Source organism: Belonocnema kinseyi, chromosome 7 (genome assembly GCF_010883055.1).
Source record: "Belonocnema kinseyi isolate 2016_QV_RU_SX_M_011 chromosome 7, B_treatae_v1, whole genome shotgun sequence".
NCBI classification, from domain to species: domain Eukaryota; kingdom Metazoa; phylum Arthropoda; class Insecta; order Hymenoptera; family Cynipidae; genus Belonocnema; species Belonocnema kinseyi.
Genome location: NC_046663.1, coordinates 129707003 through 129721388, shown reverse-complemented (window position 1 = coordinate 129721388; position 14386 = coordinate 129707003). Strand labels below are relative to the sequence as shown.

Below are 14386 nucleotides of genomic sequence, written 5' to 3'. Positions count from 1 at the left end.
ACACTTCCACAATCCACTCACCTCAAATTTCACCACAATATCAGAAAAACTCAGCATCCACAATTCCCACTACTTTACACTTTCATGCCGGAAACGGAAGTCGGTAGACGTTTATTCTTTTTGTGTAAAAATTCATCTATTTTAATTCAAAATTCATTTCTTTGGTTGAAAATGCATTTTTTGATAAAACTTCTTCTCTTTTTGTATAAAATGGTTTAAAGTTCATGTATTTTTTTTGGAAATCAAAATATTTTTATGAAAAATTTTTGCTTGTAAATTTATTTATTTTAAATGATAATTTAACCATTTTTCGTTTAAAATTGATCTATTTTGTTAAAACTTCGTTTTTTTTGTCGTTTTAAATTGATTTATAAAATTATGAATGTCTGTTTTGCGTAGGAAATTATTGGTTTGAAATTTAAATTATTTGTTTGCAAAATGTAAATATTTTTTTGAAACTTTGACTTTTTGGGGTTGATAATTATTTTTAACTAAAAATTTCACTATTCAATTTTTTTTTTAAAACAATTTATAGTTTAATTTCAACTATGTGGTTGAAAATTCATGTAATTTTTCGTAATTTATTCTTTTTTGGAAGAAGCCTTTTTTACGTAAATTCAATTCTTTGGTTGAAAATTTGACTATTTTGTTGTAGATTTGATTGTTTTTTATTCAAAATAATTTTTTTTAATGCAAATTTATTTGTTCAATTTTTTGTTAAAAGTTCATCTTTTTTACTTAAAAATTATTTTCTTCTGTAAAAATTCCATTTTTTATCCAAAAATTTAACTAGTACATTTATGGTTAAATGCTTATATTGTCAGTTTGAAATTCGTTTCTAAGATGAAAATCGAAAAATTTTGCCGATATTTTTTTTCTTAAATAATTATGTTTTTCATTATAAACTTATCTTCTAACTTCTTTGTTGGCGAATTATTCTTCTGTTTTGAAATTTCATTCGTTTTATTTAAAAATTCATTTAGTTGGTTTAAACTTCGCATTTTTTTGGGGTTAAAGATTAATTTTTTCCACTTTAAAATTAAGTGTGAACTACAATTTTCAGTTAAGAAATGTATTTTTTTAAAGTCACTTCTTAGTTTGAAAATTTAACTATTTTTTCAAAAATTCGTTTTTTATTTGTTAAATCTGGCCTCCTATATCTATTTACGTGAAGTAAATTATATTTTCCTTTTTGCAATAAGTCAAATGGTTCTAATGTAATTTGTGATTTCAAAACCGAAATATGAGGAGGAAAATTTGAGGAGCAGCTAGATAGTCATTGGGATGCAATGGGAAGATGTGACCTTGGTCTACTCGCACAAGCCTGCACAAGTTGATTGCGCGTGCACGCCCAAAGAAACTTATCGTTGTTAGTTTTCGCACCGTATAGGGTCGATTGTATGTTTCAAGTTCCGTCTTATTGTTTGATTTTACCATGTCCAGTAACATTTTAACTTGAGATTAAGACTTTGACATCTCCTCGGTGCAATTCGTTAGCATTTTCAACACTGGGAAGTTGAGAGTTAGAAAATTTACCAACTTTACACCGGAGAAGTGTATTTTAGTAGAAAAAATGCTTTTTCGCACGAAAATATCGCACCGTTTCATTACAATTTCGAACTTGGGTGTGACTTTGTACGAATTTTTTCTAACAGTGTATATGTTTTCTAGCGAATCCTGCCCAAATCAGTTTGGAACGGTGGGTTAATTATATAATTTTCGTTCATTATTAACGACAATTTAAATTTTCACTCCCCCATTTAAACTTATTTGATGGTCTGTTACTCTCCCAGTCCCGGGACATTCTTGAACATTGACGTCTAAGTCTGAGGGACGTTATAAAGACAACTTTAGGACGTTCTAAAGACGTTCTATGTCTGGCCTAAAGTTGTCCTAAAGATGTTCGCAGGGCTAGCCCTAAAGACGCCCCAAAAAGAGCTATAAGAGACATGATTATTTTTTCACGCTAAAAAGTGAAAGACCTCCCTGTGGGCACCAGGACATCAAAAGGACGTCTTAAAATAGTATATCTGCTACAAGTGCGGAAAGTAGGCAGTTCCACACGAGTGTGAAGTTAGCTGTACGAGCCAGAGACGACCCGAAGATAAGCCGATGGCAAGTACTGTAAACTTCACAAGAGTTTCAACTGCCTACTTTTAGCTCCTGTAGCACACGATATTTCAATTTCAAAAATTTCCTAAATGTTATGAACAATTGGCTTAATTTCCAAAATTTTCAGAAATTTATGAAAAATTATCAAATTACCAATAATTTCAGATTTCTAAAAGTTTCGAAAATTTTCGTTAATTTATCGGCAATTTATGGTAATTTATCAGTAAATGATGGTAACTTATCACTTCGAGTATGTCCAATATTTATTCACTACTTACAATCAGTTTCTCAAGCGTCAAATCATAATGAAGTGAGGTCATGATTCCGACCGTCCTAGAAAGTACTTCTGACTTGAAATGTGCAAGCGCAACAGCAAGAAAGAGTAATCTTACTCAAAGAGCGCAAGCGCAGCAGCTAGAAAAAGTCTTTTTCTAACTGCTTTTTACCACGATTTCGGAATTGGTCACTTCCCGCACACAATACATGCGTCGAAAATCGAACATTTCGTGCGTTAGAAAAACGTCTTTATATGTCCTACGACATTGTGAGTATAATGTGTGCCATTAAGAGTATGAAATTCAATGTCAAAAAAGAATAATATTGTATTTGGCTTTAAAAAAGCAACATTCTTTTCTATCGACTATTTTCACATCGTGCGTTGCTTGGCTCAAAGTGTTAATTATCGTTTGTTTTTAGGGGCTTTGAAAATGCTATAACTTTAATAATTTTGCTTTTATCGAAAAAAGTCGTTGAGATAAATTGTTCGTGTTTCTGAGCACTACGGAAAACCATACATAGAATGTTCAAAAGTTGTTATGGTAAAAAAGGTGTTATGATAACATTGTAAGGCTCCCCGAAAGAAACATTTATTTACTCCTAACTTTTTTTCGTGTAATGAGTTGTTTGGTTTAAAATGTTAATTTTCGTTTGCTTTTTAGCATTTTTAAAATGCTATAACTCTGACAATTTTGATTTTATTTAAAAAAGTCATATGAATAAATTGTTTTGGTTTCAAAGTACTATGGAAAACCGTAAATAGAATTTCAAAATCTGGAAAAACATGGTTTCGAAAATTTTGAAAATGTGCTCAGTCATTGAGTTTTTATACAAAATGGCTGGTTAACAAACTCGTTCTTTTTCTTTGGATCCTGAAAAAGTGTGCCAAAGCACACAATACTACAGACTACAGACAGACAGCAGACAGACACCTTCATAAAAATAGTTTTTTCTGACTCAGGGAATCTCAAAACCTGGAGATTTGATAAAAACCGACTATGTGAGATTTTACACAAAACCAATACAATAATCTTGTCACCCCCATTTAATGTTCGTTTAGGCACACTGTGATCCTTTATAACATTCTGAGGACGTCCTCAGGATGTTATCAAGGACGTCCTCGGGACGTTATCAAAGATGTACTGAGGACAACCTACGGACGTCCTCAGAATGTTATAAAAATTATTGAATTTTGAGAAAATTGGTCTCAAAAATTTTCAAAATACGTTCACTTTTTGAATTTGTATCCAAAATGGCTGTCTTAAGAACTTGACCTTCATTTTGAGATAGTAAAAGAATTTACCAAAGAAAATCCAATCAGTCAATTCTTTCGAAAGTTATCGTGCCGACAAAAAAAAGCATCCACGGACGGGCAAAAACATTCGAAAAAACCTCACAATCCTTTGGACTCCTTCGGATGACACTTCTTACAGGACAATTCTACTTGCCTTCCTCACACGAACTCCAACTGTGCGATAGGAAACCACCACAGTCGGGTGCTAGCGAACTATTTCTGTTCCGCGAGTGCCAGCGTTGACGATCCCCATACTCCATACCACGCACGCCATATTGGAGGGAAGGGATAGGAGTCGCCAGCGCTGGAAGACGCCAAATTCAAATCATTAGCACAATATTTGTCGGTATTTCATTGCAAAGCCTAACAAAAATTCACAAAAATAAAAAAGCTATACATTAAACTATAATATTGCCATGCTGAAAAAAACGACCAAGCTCAATCACTGACTCCTCCGTGGGTTCGAAGATAAAGTCACTAATATCTACCTGTCCAGGAGGCAGGTCGGGCAAAACACTCTCAAAAAAGTCGTGCAGAGCGGGCCTCCCCCCTGCCAGAGTAGGGCACTGATTCAAAAGATGGGAAACGTCCTTAAGCGGGGCACCGCGTTCACATTCAATCGGGAGGTTCCAACTCATCATCGAGAAGTGATGCCCCGTGCAGATGTGACCTGTTCTAAGTCAGGTGACCAGATTAATAAATCTTCTAGGTAAATTAAGGCCAAAAAACCAAGGCCTCAGCGTCTTAACATTAACTCGCGAGAAGTAGGCCCCCCCGTAGGCCATCAGTTCCCCCGTAAGGCAAGCACAGTGCAGCCCAGAAACTGAAGTCATTTCGGCAAACCTCACGAAGGTCACGTAATGACGAACCCCTTAACGCAGTGACAGGGAACCTAGATATCCGTTTCGCCAGTTTATCGGCAATTTCATTCCCCCTTATTGCGCAGTACGCCGGAATCCAGCAGAAACGGATACATGGCCCCTCTCTCTCCACCGCTGCAACACTGTTGCATACTGCTCGGGCAAGAATGGGGCCCTTAGGGTCCGAAAATCTACGAGAGAAGCACTCCAAAGCGGCCCGAGAATCCGAAAATATAAGCACGTCCCTTAAACCCGACTCTATGGCAAATTAAACCGCATAAAAAATGGCGTATAGCTCCGCTGACAGAACTGACATGTGATCCCTCAGACGAAACCTAAATCTACGGTTACCTGAGAGGATGTAGAATCCACATCCCACCACCCCCAAGCCCGGGTCCACCGATCCATCCGTGAAAATCCAAGTAGCCCCTGGAAACCTGCGGTCAGCGAGCTCGCAAAAAGCCTACCGCGGAAACTCGCCCTCCCTTAAAGCTTCGCCGAAGTCCAAATCCACGGAAATTGGCGCCAACAATCCCCCAGGATTCGGCAAAATAACTTGGCCGCTCCGAGCAATCCAACGTCCCGGTGAAAGCTCCCATCGCGCCATAGGCAGCCAAAGACCGACCTTTTCCGGATTCACCCGGAAACCCCTAGTGCATACATCAGTGGCCAAGTCCTCCAATTTCCTTCCTAGCGGGCTCGCATTCCAGCAGAAGTTACGCAGTATGAACCTGTTCGCAAGAAGCGAGCGACTTAACGACATTGGAGTCTCGGCAGCCTCCGACAGAAGCAGAGAAATGGGAGTGAAGCTCATACAACCCAAGGCAACCCTCAGAAAGGCATAGGGGATTGTATCCAATATTCTCAGCGCGGTTGCTCTAGCTCTGAAGAAAAGAGGGGCCCCCACTCCAAGCACGCCCTGATCAGCCCCCTATGAACGGTGAGCAGACGGGAGGGCGAGGCACCCCAGGAGATTCTTGCAATCACTCTGAGAATGTTAAGGGGTCTTGATGCCTTGGCGGCGATCTCCCGAATGTGAGCGATCCAATTCATTTTTTGATCTAATATTATACCCAAGTAGTTGAGGGTGCATTGACTCCGAACAACTGTTCGATTGTTCCTAATCGAAATGCCACGACCCCCCCCCCCCCCCCCCCCCCCCCCCTTGAAAAGACACAGAGCTGTGACTTTGGGATCGATATGGAGAGCCCGAGCCTCTCCAACCAGGGAGTCAGTTGTTCACAAGCCAATTCCAGCAGCTCGGAAGCCTCTCGCCCCAGACTCCCGGTGAGGTAAAGCAGTAAATCGTCCGCATACATGGCCACGCTTACGCCGTCTGGCAGATGTTGCCCGAGCCATCTCAGAGCCAGATTGAACAGAAGCGGAGAGAGGACTCCCCCCTGGGGCACGCCAACTCCACAAGGCCTCGGGTTGGATCTGTCGGAGGAGAAAAAGAGATATCGCTTGCTAACCAGAAAGGAAACTAAATTGAGCAGCCTGGTTGGATCTTCCAGTTCCCTCAGCTTGTCAAGCAGAGGCCCGGGCAGAACCGCGTTAAACGCACCCTTAAGGTCAAGAGCGAGAGCCAACGTGCCCTTGCCCCCACCAAAACCCTTCATGATATCAGAAACTACGGAGGCCACGCAGTCTATAGATGATCTGCCCCTTCTAAAACCAAATTGAAAATCTGGGATGCAATCATTCCTCTCCGCCAAGAATTCCAACCGCCTCTGGGCCAATCTCTCGAATAACTTACAGAAAGTTGATGTTAGAGATATTGGCCTAAAGCCCTTACCCCCTGGTTTAGGGATAAAGTGTACTCGGGTGTTCCTCTAGGATTCCGGGAACGAAGAGTCGCGGAACATACCGTTGAACAGAGAGTGTACGAACCTCATCGTCGGGGCCGAGAAGCCCCTTAAGACCTCGTATGAAAGTCCGTCCATGCCGGGAGATGTCTTAGCCTTGCACAAAGACAAAGACAAAGCCACCCGAAACTCCTATCAGGAAAAAGGCTGGTTCATACAATCCCGCTCATCGGAATTCGCAAAAGGGTCCCTCACCTGAAGAGGAATGTCCGAGCGCACCAATTCATCCTGCAAGCCTCGAATGGCTGGAGAATCTGGGTCCGTAATTACCCCTGTATGTGGTTCCCCGGCTCGAGAAGCCAGGGCCTTAACAGTACGCCATATCTTCGACAGACCCGTTGCCGGATCCAAGGACTTACAGAAGGCTCGAAAGGACTGGTGCTTAATGCCTCTAAGCTGAGATTTGATCTCATAGTCGATCCTCCTATATAATTCCATCTCTTCATATGTCTGATTGGCCAGAAATCTCCTTCTTGTCAGCCTCCTTTTATTCTGGATCGCTTCGCATCCGGAATTCTACCAGAGAGGCTGCCTGGACCTATGTCCCCCTGGGGAGTCCGGCCTGAAGGCCCCACATGCTTCCAGGGAGTCGCAGACGGCGCTAATGAACTTGTTATATATGTTCGCGGGGACAGCTCCATCCTCTAACTCAGATCCAATGCACGTAATAAGACCTTCCATTTTCGCATTAAACATGCCCCAGTCCAGCGACTTAATGTTATATCTGCTGGACGAAGAGCTGCTAAGAGCAGGGGAAGCGTCTAGCCTGCCGAGGACTGGAAGATTGTCTGAGTTGTGACTGTTATCTCCAACTCGAACAGCGGAAACCGACGCCAGCGCAGCCGTAGAGAAGACAAGGTCCAAATTGTTCGCAAGACGGCCAGGACCAGAAATATAAGTGGGGACAGAGTCATTAAGAGGAATCAAGCCTCTATCAAAAACCGCGGAATACAGCTGATTGCCCGTATAGTTTGTGTTTGGAGAGCCCCACATGGGGGAGTAGGCATTAAAATCCCCACACATTATCAAGGAGCCCCTATGCGATACATGATCAATCAGGCCCTGCGAAAAGTCCTGTGTGATTCTGGCGTCAGCAGGGACATAAATGGATAGAAAAGTAATCCTCCCAAGTGAAGTTTTGATAGTTAGCCCCACTGCCTCAATGTCGCTCGCCCACGGACCAGCCAAATCAATGCAAACCAGGCAAAGACTGTCCCGGACCAGTATCAGTGAACCTCCCCCTCTACCGACCGCTCTATCACACTAATAGGACAAGTAGCCCTTGATCTCGAAGCCGATACCTCGAGTCAGCCAAGATTCAGAGATGCAGAGGACATCCAAATCATTGAGAAAGAGCAGTGACTCAATCTCCTCCCTCTTACCTACCACGCTTCGTGCGTTCCAGTTAGCGAATTTTAAAACCTTCCGCTTAGATTCCATGCCAGAACCCTCAAAAGGCTAGAACACGCTTCAGAGGAGAGGCCATTGCCTTAATAGCTAGACAAGAATATATACCTCAAAGCCAATCGAACCGATCGGATACTTTCAAGAGATCGTTGTAACGAGGGCGGGAAACCCAGACTATATAAACTTAAACTATATCCCCAACCAGGTAGGGGAATTGCACATGTTCCCAAAAAAATATTCAGCTAAAATGATTCTTTGAGGGTAAAATACTAAAAATATTGATGATTGCAAGGTTAAGTTACGGAGATCTGATTGTTATGACTACCAAATTGAAGCACCTTGAAAAAAATAATAAATCAATATAAGTATTCAAATTCCAAAATCTAAATCAAATATTTCGACTTAATAAGCGAACTTAAAATATCAGTCTGCCGTTCTTTAATTTAAACAAAATCGATTTAGAATTCGTTAACTTAAGTATGCCGATTTACAATCTCTTGATATTTAATATATTTAGTTCAAACTCCCAAATGGAAGCCTCAAATTATATGTTATAAATATAGATAGCAAAATTATAAGATTGATCCATTTACGCATTATCATCTTGGTATTTATTTCAACAATTTCAATTTAGTTTCTCCAATTTGAACATATCTCCAAGAATTCTTCAAGATAACAAGTCTCTAAATTGGGTTGTCTCCCTATAAACAAGCATACACATATTTCAAGTAAGATTGCATTAGCTTAACGATTCCAGTTTATGGTAATTTAATTTAGATACTTCAGTTTTCAACTCTTTATTTAAATATTTCAACTCAATAAACGAATTTAGAACTTTCAATTTATAGTTCTTTGGTTTATACAAAAATTAATTTAGAACTCATAATTGGAGTATTAAGATTTGCCACCCTTTAGTGATTAATATATTAATTTAGGATTTTAATTTAATGTGTTCAATGCAGATTTCGCTCAATTCGGGTTATTTGATTTAACTCCTAAAAATTCACCCCCTCTGCCTGCTTCCAAATTAATATTCAATTCCCATAGTTCGAAACATTCAACAAAGGTTCAATAATACTAGACAGAAATTATGGTAAATTAAGGATATTTCTAACATTTCAAATGTTAACAAATAAATAAATATTTCCAGTTTAGATGTTTTAGTGAAGTTTAACTGAATTAAGACATTTCCAAAGGATTCCAAATAGTATACAGGAATTTAAGAAATTTCAAGAAATATTCATCCATTTAATATATTTATTTATTAAGAATTCAACTAGCTTTAAGATATTTAAAATATTGTGAAGATTACGCGATATTTCAGGAATTTCCATTGATTAAAAAGTGGGGGGGGGGGGATTTGCCAAGGAGAGTAGAGAGATTTTCAGGGGTTTCATTTCTAAGGATTACCCAGTGTAAATTCGGTTTATGTTTATGGAGTTTGAGAGTTTTACTGTCTTTACAATATTTAATATATTTCAAAGATTCGGAAATATTCCCAAGAATTCAGGTTTAATCGATTTTAAATTATTTCAAACCTTTCGAGAAGTCCCTCAAGATTCGGATTTATAAAATTAAAAGGTCTAAAGCGATTTCCAGAACTTTCAGTTTAACATGGATTTATGGGATTAGAAGAATTTTAAGCAATTTCAAAAGATAACTGATTAAAATTTAAGATTTAATCGATATTTGTGTATTTTAACAGAAATTCCAATAGATTGAGAGATTCGGAGTTATTCCTGTCGACTTAATGTGATTTCAAAAATTAAGTTTAAAGTGCTAAACGGAATTTTAAATGGTGTAAAATTCATGAGAATAATTTCAATGGCTTTCAGAAAATTAATCAGTTTCCGAATAATTCAAATATTTGGAAAAAATTAAAGATTTTAATCGATATTTATGTATTTAACAGGAATTCCAATAGATTTAGAGATTCGGAATTATCCCGCCGATTCAACGTGATTTCAGACATTTAAGTTTAAATTCTTAAACGGAATTTTAAATGATTTAAAATTCATAAGTATAATTTCAATGGCTTCAGAGATTACTCAGTTCCCGAATAATTTCAAATATTTGGAGAAATCTCGATATTTACCTTAGGAATCCTTGAGCAGGCAAAAAGAATTTCCACCCGTTCATCCAGGGTGCCATCCTGCTTGGTCCTGCGCCTAATGGAGGTGATGGAAGACCTAACCTCCTCAGTGTCCTGCTCAAGATTTCAGAGGCTGAGTACCACACAGGAACACCGTTGACAAATGCTTTTTTAAGAATTAGAGAAGGGGGATGGAAACAGTGTACCCAGAAACCCTCAGCTCCTGGGAAAGTACCAGGGTGTTCGCATCCTCCATGCTGTCACAGAAGATCTTTACTCGGTTCTGCCCGTTCCTGTAGATCTGTCGGGGACCAGCAATGACACTCCTAATCCTATCCGCCAATATAAGGGGGTCGTATTTCCCGACATTTCTGCCTCTCGTACTGCACTCTAGGAAGACCAGATAGGGGGGGGGGGGAGGAAGCACCCCCAGAGTACAAGCCCGGTGCAGCACCCGGCCTTGACCATTTGATGTGATCATCCGGGTAGGAGGAAGGGAGTTGTCCATCCTTGATAGATGTGAAATAACTGATCCCCCTCCGAAGCTATCTCTTCAGAAGAGTGCCCGTTGCGGGTCAAATTGCTGGCAGACTCAAGAATAAGATGTCCATACTTTACCCCGTTCCTGTTGGTTATTTCCAGGCGACTTTCCTTCAGGGAGGCCACCTGGAGAGGGGAGGTACCGGGCGTCTTGGCTGATCCTGGTCTGGGGGAGGGTTCTACCTGAACTCTGGTCGAAAATCCGTTAGGCTGCGGAAGCGTCTCATCCCGGGCTGCGTTGTGTGCGCGTCCGAACCCGCCCTTGTTTGTAGCTTCAAGAGGCGATGCAGAACCCAAAAAATTTGGCATGCCACCAGACCTGGACTGATCCACCTTGGAGAATCGAGATCTAAAAAAGAGGCTCAATTAGTTGAAATACCGTGTAAATATATTGAAAGTCCGCGAACTTCTCGCCCTCAGCCACAAATTATAACTAAGTTAAGTTAAACTAAGAACCTTGCCCACCCATAAAGCAGGACAGAAAGAAATTTAATCAATTTAGCGAAGCTGGGTGAAGCAGCTAAACCCCTTTGGAAGTCTCAACCGATCCGGGGAATCAAGAAGCATAATGCAATACAGTATAGAAGAAGTCAAAGGTTGTAATGTTAGGCAAGAGGAGAAAATCAAAATAAACAAAATTCAATTAAAATCCGCGCCAAATAAAATGTGAGTGGAATAAATTAAGACCTTACAAGCACAGGACAAATAATAAACAGCAATAAGAAACAAGATAGGAATGTAAGCGCGGGATGTGAAAGCAGGGAAAACAGGAGGCAGCTGGTTGACGAGGTAAACAAAGCTGGTTAGTTACTTGTCTTTGTCGTTGTCCAAGTGAGAACTATAAATACACATGACCTTCCCTTTGGGTGATGAGCAGACTCTGCCTAATTTGTCTAAAATACTCGGCTCACCCCAGGTTCCAAAAGTCCGAAGAAGATTATGCAGCAAAGAGGAAAACCTCACCAAAATTGGTACCACTTCAGGGCCGGTTTCAAAGAGAGCATGGAGACTGATTTGCTCCAATATGCGGTTGCGAAAACAATACAGTTTCTATGATCCGCAATCAGCTAATAGCCTTCACAATAGGATATAAGACCTTCGATAAAAATTCCTCTTTTATCACATTCACTTATTGCACGACTTTGACAAAAACATTATTGAATTAAGGTTCCACAGAATTATACACAGCGTGGAAAGGCCACGCACAAAAAAAAACCAACAGATTCACATATGAACCACGAAACGTCCGTTCAGGTCCAACGCCAGGGACCGAATCCACTCGAGTTTTGACAGCCTCGAGTCCAAGCGATTCTTCGATTCTCTCTTCCCCCTATCATGCAACTGTCAATCTCTTTCCCTCTTGTGCATATCCTGCCTGTCTGTCAACAGCTGAAAGGCAGGCAGCCGCCTGTAGAGATTCCACAAGAGTAAGGGAGATAGAGAATTGACCGTCTCTTTTACTTTTATAGCCTTTCTTCAGACAAGTGGACTGCCGCTGCCGGCCATAATCCGGTTATTAGAGTTTAATTGCTTAAGTAAACAAAAAATGCTTATTTTAATAATCAAACATTAATTCAGTAAATAAGAAAAATATATTATCGCTTAAGAAATAAGTTTTAAATAAACTATTCTTTCAATTTTCCAAATTCATGTGGGTGTGCGTCACTTCCGGTAATTAGTGTTTAATCGTTTAAGTAAACAAAAAACGCATATTTTAATAGTAAAACATTAATTTAGTAAACAAGAAAAATATATTATCGCTTCAGGAATAAGTTTTAAATGAACTATTCTTTCAATTTTCCAAATTCATGTTGGTTGGCGTCCCTTCCGGTAATTAGTCTTTAATCATTTGGGTAAACAAAAAACGCATATTTTAATAATCAAACATTAATTTAGTAAATAAGACAATTATATTTTCGCTTGAAAAATAAGTTTTAATTAAACTATTCTTTTAATTTTCCAAATTAATGTGGGTCTGCGTCACTTCCGGTAGTGAGTGTTTAATCGTTTAAGTCAACAAAAAATGGATATTTTAATAATCAAACATTAATTCAGTAAATAAGACAAATATATTATCGCTTGAAAAATAAGTTTTAATTAAACTATTCTTTTAATTTTCCAAATTCATGTGGATCTGCGTCACTTCCGGTAATTAGTGTTTAATCGTTTAAGTAAACAAAAAACGCATATTTTAATAGTAAAACATTAATTTAGTAAATAAGAAAAATATATTATCGCTTAAGGAATAAGTTTTAAATAAACTATTCTTTCAATTTTCCAAATTCATGTGGGTGGGCGTCCCTTCCGGTAATTAGTCTTTAATCGTTTGGGTAAACAAAAAACGCATTATTAATAATCAAACATTAATTTAGTAAATAAGGCAATTATATTATCGCTTGAAAACTAATTTTTAATTCAACTATTCTTATAATTTTCAAACATATTACAAATTTTTTTCTATTAAAAAAATAGCTTTTTTACTACTCTTTAAAATCATGAAAAATAAAAAGTGGACCGAAAATTTGTCCTAGGTCAAATTTAAATTTTCACGCTCATTCGGAATAAAATAAAAGGTGTGAGATGAAATACATAACGCAATTTATATATTTCTGAACAGCTAATCATCTCGAAAAAGTAAAATATAATTTTAGAGCACATTAGACCCGACAGTATTCGTGCCCGAGCGCTGCGAAAGCTGAACGTGCAACCCTTGAGCGTAAAAATCTATATTTGACTAAGAATACATTTTCGGTACACTTTTTATTCTACTTCTACATGTTTTAAATAGGTTTTTGAAATAAAAAAAATGTTTAAAATATAGTTTTTTTAAATTAATTAATTTCAATTTTGATTTTCAAACCAAACTAAAATGTAAAATTTGTTATAAATATATCGTTACAATAGTCTTAAAGAACATGAAAATATATTTCCAAAACACTATGATAAAAGTCCAATCGGATCATCCTAAAAGAAGTTACACTAACGTGAAGGTGAAGAAACGTGTGAAAAATGAAAAATTCAGGCCCCTGCATATTGACAACCGTTTGATAATAGAACCTATGGTTTAGTGGATTAATCTACGTCCACTAGATATATATACCAGCCAAGTTTCATCCCGATCAAAAAAAAAATTAATTTTAGGTGGGAACACTTAACGTATTCTGTCCCATATATTCTATTGTGTGTATTCATCAACTCAATATAATATGAAATTATTATATAATACAATTCTTTTTAAAATATTTCCGATGTACCTTTTTTTAAGATCTTCAAATTTACTAAAGAAAATGTTAAGTTAGTGTATTGACTATATAGTAATTATTTGCAATAGGCTGCAGTTAGAAAAAAGTTGTTTGTAATTTATGAAACAAATTAATTAACAAAAAGCCATTTTTTCGTGATTCACAATGACCAATTGTATGGAATTAATAGTTTTATAAAAAATATGAGAGACATTTATGCACAATTACAATTCGTTAGGAATAGCTGCCGTTCAAAAAAGATTTAGACACTGTTCATAAACAAAAATTTATATTTTTTAAATTAAAAATGGCTAGTTATTTAAACAAAATTTTCAAACAAATTCACAGTTCGCCCATCCCTCGTTGATGTCACTTTTGATGAACATATATATAATGACCTTGATTTTTGTATTTTATGCCGTAAAAATTAACTAATTAATATTTTGATTTATGCAGGTCAGAAACGACTCCGCTATAAAGCTCAAATTCGGTGGCCCTTTGGATTCATGCTTCAAGAAATCAGCTTCATTCTCTCGTATGTAATGATATAATTTTTAATTACATCTACTGATTATTATTTTATGCATTATTATTTTTGTTGGAAACAACGATGATTCATACTGCAGATTCTACAGAGAGACTAATTCTTGTACTCAGGTAGCTATGCTTTGGCTGAGGGTATTAGCCCTTGGTCCTCA

General features: G+C 38.0%; 1 protein-coding gene across 1 annotated transcript in view; it reads left to right on the top strand.

Moving 5' to 3' along the window:
- LOC117176918 overlaps positions 1-14386 on the top strand; it is a 175261-nt gene that overhangs the window by 132013 nt on the left and 28862 nt on the right. The window contains exon 3 of the mRNA XM_033367310.1: positions 14145-14223. The gene's annotated coding sequence lies outside the window, so the exon portion shown is untranslated. The remainder of the gene's footprint in view (positions 1-14144; positions 14224-14386) is intronic.